Here is a 6,000-nt window from a genome sequence, read left to right as displayed (position 1 = left end):
TTATAACCAGAACCTCCATCAGAAGCTAGCCTTCAGAAGCCAGCCAGCTAATTAGCTACTAGCTATTTAGTCATTGTTAGCCACTGCTAGCAGTCTTTACCTTTAGCACAGACACCAGCACATCTGCACAGCGTGATATCAGCCCGGAGTATATCGGACTGCTTTTTTACATTTACATTTACATTTTAGTCATTTAGCAGACGCTCTTATCCAGAGCGACTTACATTTCATACATTTAATTTCATACATTTAAAAAAAAAAAAATTCGTACTACATTACCGGATTCCTGCCGCAAGCTCTGGACCATTTCACCGGATCATCGCAGCTAGCTAGCTGCTATCGAGTGGCTATCGCCCTTGTCCAGAAGCAAGCACCAGTTAGCCTCGAGCTAGGCCCATTCCCCCGGCTAGAAAACGAAGTACACCAGCTACAACACTTCCCTTGCCAATTGGCCTGGACCTTCTGTCGACACAGAGCCTCGCCGATCCATCACGACTGGTCTGCTGACGTATTTCAGCCGATGTGCTCTCAACCGGCCTCTGCGTCGTTGATGTCGGTGAGGACCAAGCTACTAGCCCCGGCCTGCTAGGTCTCTGAGTGCTGTGCCTCCCGCTCGCCTAGCGTAGCGACGACTGCCGAGTGGCTCCCTGTTTCGTCCATTGCTGCTTATTGGACCCTATGATCACTCGGCTATACAGCTGATGCCTACTGGACTGTTCATTAACACGGTACTTCATTTTGTTATCTGTCGGCCCCAGCCTCGAACTCAGGCCCTGTGTGTAGCTAACTGACACTCTCTGCCCATTCATCGCCATTTACCCGTTGTTGTTGTCTTAGCTGTTTACCCATTGTTGTCTTAGCCCTCCCAATCAACACCTGTGATTGCTTTATGCCTCCCTCTAATGTCAATATGCCTTGTAAACTGTTGTTTAGGGTAGCTCTCATTGTTTTGTTTGACTGCGGAGCCCCTAGTCCCGCTCTACATGCCTCGGTTAGCTCCCTTGCCCCACCCCCCATATATGCGGAGACAACACCTAGCTTAACTGGCGCTTCCAGAGATGCAGCCTCTCTCATCGTCACCCAATGCCTAGGTTTACCTCCACTGTACTCGCAGCCTACCATGCCCTTGTCTGTGCATTATGCCCTGAATCTATCCTACCATGCCCAGAAGTCTGCTCCTTTTACTCTCTGTTCCGAACGCACTAGACGACCAGTTCTTATAGCCTTTAGCCATACCCTCTTCCTACTCCTCCTCTGTTCCTGTGGTGATGTAGAGGTTAACCCAGGCCCTGTGTGTCCCCAGGCGCTCTCATTTGTTGACTTCTGTAACTGGAAAAGCCTTGGGTTCATGCATGTTAACATCAGAAGCCTCCTCTCTAAGTTTGCTTTATTCACTGCTTTAGCACACTCCGCCAACCCTGATGTCCTAGAATTGTCTGAATCCTGGCTTAGGAAGGCCACCAAAAATTCTGAAATTTCCATCCCCAATTACAACATTTTCCGTCAAGATAGAACTGCTAAAAGGGGCGGAGTTGCAATCCACTGCAGAGATAGCTTGCAGAGTTCTGTCCTACTATCCAGGTCTATACCCAAACAGTTCGAGTTTCTACTTTTAAAAATCCACCTTTCCAGAAATAAGTCCCTCACTGTTGCCACTTGTTATTGACCCCGTTCAGCCCCCAGCTGTGCCCTGGACACCATATGTGAATGAATTTCCCCCCATTTATCTTCAGAATTTGTACTGTTAGGTGACCTAAACTGGGATATGCTTAACACCTCGGCCGTCCTACAATCTAAGCTAGATGCCCTCAATCTCACACAAATTATCAAGGAACCTACCAGGTACAACCCTAAATCCGTAAACACGGGAACTCTCATAGATATCATCCTGACCAACCTGCCCTCTAAATCCACCTCTGCTGTCTTCAACCAGGATCTCAGCGATCAATGCCTCATTGCCTGCGTCCGTAATGGGTCTGCGGTCAAACGACCCCCCCTCATCACTGTCAAACGCTCCTTAAAACACTAAAGCGAGCAGGCCTTTCTAATCGACCTGGCCCAGGTATCCTGGAAGGATATTAACCTAATTCCGTCAGTAGAGGATGCCTGGTTAGTCTTTAAAAGTGCTTTCCTCACCATTTTAAATAAGCATGCCCCATTCAAAAAATGTAGAACTAAGAACAGATATAGCCCTTGGTTCACTCCGGACTTGACTGCCCTTGACCAGCACAAAAATATCCTGTGGCGTACTGCATTAGCAACAAATAGCCCCCGCGATATGCAACTTTTCAGGGAGGGACCAATTTACACAGGCAGTTAGGAAAGCAAAGGCTAGCTTTTTCAAACCGAAATTTGCATCCTGTAGCACAAACTCCAAAAAGTTCTTTGACACTGTAAAGTCCACGGTGAATAAGAGCACCTTCTCCCCGCTGCCCACTGCACTAAGGAAGGGAAACACTGTTACCACCGATAAATCTATGATAATTGAGAATTTCAATAAGCATTTTTCGACGGCTGACCATGCTTTCCACCTGGCTACCCCTTCCCCGGTCAATGGTTCTGCACCCACCACAGCAACTTGCCCAAGTCTCCCCCATTTCTCCTTCACCCTTATCCAGATAGCTGATGTTCTGAAAGAGCTGCAAAATCTGAACCCCTACAAATCAGCTGGGCTAGACAATCTGGACCCTCTCTTTCTAAAATTATCCGCTGCAATTGTTTCAACCCCTATTACTAGCCTGTTCAACCTCTTTCGTATCGTCTGAGATCCTTAAAGACTGTAAAGCTGACACGGTCATCCCCCTCTTCAAAGCGGGAGACACTCTAGGCCCAAACTGATACAGACCTATATCTATCCTACCCTGCCTTTCTAATGTCTTCGAAAGCCAAGTTAATAAACAGATCACCAACCATTTCAAATCCCACCATACCTTCTACGCTATGCAATCCAGTATCCGAGCGTGTTATGGCTGCACCTCAGCCACGCTCAAGGTACAAAACAATATCATAACCGCCATCGATAACAGACAATACTGTGCAGCAGTCTTCATCGACCTGGTCAAGGCTTTCGACTCTGTCAATCACCGCATTTTTATCGGCAGACTCAACAGCCTTGGTTTCTTAAATGACTGCCTTGCCTGGTTCACAAACTACTTCTCAGATAGAGTTCAGTGTATCAAATCGGATGGCCTGTTGTCCGGACCTCTGGTAGTCTCTAAAGGGGTGCTACAGGGTTCAATTCTCGGGCCGATTCTTTTCTCTGTATACATCAATGATGTTGTTCTTGCTGCTGATGATTCCCTGATCCACCTCTACGCAGATGACACCATTCTGTATACTTCTGGGCCTTCTGTGGACACTGTGTTAACAAACCTCCAGACAAGCTTCAATGCCATACAACACTCCTTCCGTGGCCTGCAACTGCTCTTATATGCAAGTAAAACTAAATGCATGCTCTTCATCTGATCGCTGCCCGCACCCGCCCACCCGTCTAGCATCACTACTCTGGATGGTTCTGACCTAGAATATGTGGGCAACTACAAATACCTAGGTGTCTGTTTAGACTGTAACCTCTCCCTCCCAGACTCACATTAAGTATCTCCAATCCAAAATGAAATCTAGAATCGGCTTCCTATTTCGCAACAAAGCATCTTTCGCTCATGCTGCCAAACATACCCTCGTAAAACTGACTATTCTACCGACCCTTGACTTCGGCAATGTCATTTACAAAATAACCTCCAACACTCTAGTCATCAAATTGGATGTAGTCTATCACAGTGCCATCCGTTTTGTCACCAAAGCCCCATACACTACCCACCACTGTGACCTGTATGTTCTCATTGGCTGGCCCTCGCTTCATATTCGTCGCCAAACCCACTGGCTCCAGGTCATCTATAAGTCTTTGCTAGGTAAAGCCCCGCCTTATCTCAGCTCACTGGTCACCATAGCAGCACCCACCCGTAGCACGCGCTTCAGCAGGTATATTTCACTGGTCATCCCCAAAGCCAACACTTCCTTTGACCGCCTTTCCTTCCAGTTCTCTGCTGCCAATGACTGGAACGAACTGCAAAAATCTCTGAAGCTGGGGTCTTATATCTCCCTCTTTAACTTTAAGCATCAGCTGTCAGAGCAGCTCACCGATCATTGCACCTGTACAGTCGTGGCCAAAAGTTTTGAGAATGACACAAGTATTAATTTCCAAAGTTCGCTGCTTCAGTGTCTTTAGATATTTTTGTCAGATGTTACTATGAAATTACCAGCATTTCATAAGTGTCAAAGGCTTTTATTGACAATTACATTAAGTTGATGCAAAGAGTCGACATCCTGACTGATGGCAGCCTATTCTTGCATAATCAATGCTTGGAGTTTGTCAGAATTTGTGGGTTTTTGTTTGTCCACCCGCCTCAATGGGATTAAGGTCTGGGGAGTTTCCTGGCCATGGACCCAAAATATCGATGTTTTGTTCCCTGAGCCACTTAGTTATTACTTTTGCCGTATGGCAAGGTGCTCCATCAAGATGGAAAAGGCATTGTTCGTCACCAAACTATTCCTGGATGGTTGGGAGAAGTTGCTCTCGGAGGATGTGTTGGTACCATTCTTTATTCATGGCTGTGTTCTTAGGCAAAATTGTGAGTGAGCCCACTCCCTTGGCTGAGAAGCAACCCCACACATGAATGGTCTCAGGATGCTTTACTGTTGGCATGACACAGGACTGATGGTAGCGCTCACCTTGTCTTCTCCGGACAAGCTTTTTTCCAGATGCCCCAAACAATCAGAAAGGGGATTCATCAGAGAAAATGACTTTACCCCAGTCCTCAGTAGTCCAATCCCTGTACCTTTTGCAGAATATCAGTCTGTCCCTGATGTTTTCCTGGAGAGAAGTGGCTTCTTTGCTGCCCTTCTTGACACCAGGCCATCCTACAAAAGTACAGCCTGGCCCATCGGGCTCAACGGTTCCACGACTGGAGGTTGATATCCGACGCATCCCCCCGAGCCCAGATGAGCAACCTACTGCATGTCACCAGGGCATGGCTCCTCACCGACGTATCCACCCTCTCCATCCTCAACAAAGTGGTCCTGGATCGCTTCTTACGGGCGCTACCCCATGACATGAAGAGGGCCGTAAGTCTATGCGTGCCCCAGAACCTTGGCGGGCCTCCTGGAAGCAGTGGAGATGCATAAGAACACTCAGGCAATGCTGAGTGGGAGCCGGGATGAGTCGGAGACCCGTCCGAGGGGACGGAAGGACAGCCCCACCGCGGTGTATCCCAAACCGACAGTTGGCAGGGCCAAAGGACCGCAAACCCGTGGAGAGATGGCGGGGGTAGGGCTGACCCGCCACGGACGACCCCAGGTAGATGTAGACCAAAAGAGGTGTTTGGAGTGTGGCGCCTGGGGGCACATTGTCTGGAATTGCCCGGCTCGAGAGAAGTCGATGCCATTTCCTGTGTTCACGGTGACAAAAAGCGGTATCCCACCGTATAGACCAACATTGTGACGCCACAAGGGAGCTGTCAGATGATGGTGAGTGCAATACCAGAGCTGCTGGTACCTCTCCTAGTGGGACGGGATTGTCCGCTGTTCGCGGCCCTATGGGGGCACGAATTGAGGAAGAAGGTACGAGCCGGCTGAAGAAGAGAGCGGGGATGACCAATAGACTGTGCAGCCCGGAAGCAACCAGTTAACCAGCATGTGTCTATGGCTCCGGAGTCAGAGGTGGCACCGGAACCTGAACCCCCTGGGGAACCACTGGAAGAGGAGCTCAGCCTCCCCCTCCTCGATTGAGGGGCCAGTCGAGACCCCATGGGGGGCCAACTGAGGGGACAATTCGGGACAGCCCAGTGGGAGGATCCGAATTTGAAAGCTGCTGCCTCCCAAGTGATAGCGGTGGATGGACAGCTACTTCCGGGGGTGAGTGACTGGCGATACCCCCATTTACAAATTAAGAATAACCTTTTGTATCAGGTGTCGCACCAACAGGGGGAACTTTGAGAGGTAGTG

Source organism: Salmo trutta, chromosome 22 (genome assembly GCF_901001165.1).
Source record: "Salmo trutta chromosome 22, fSalTru1.1, whole genome shotgun sequence".
Classification (NCBI taxonomy): Eukaryota; Metazoa; Chordata; class Actinopteri; order Salmoniformes; family Salmonidae; genus Salmo; species Salmo trutta.
The sequence above is the reverse complement of the archived record's forward strand: the minus strand, read 5'-3'. Positions refer to the sequence as shown.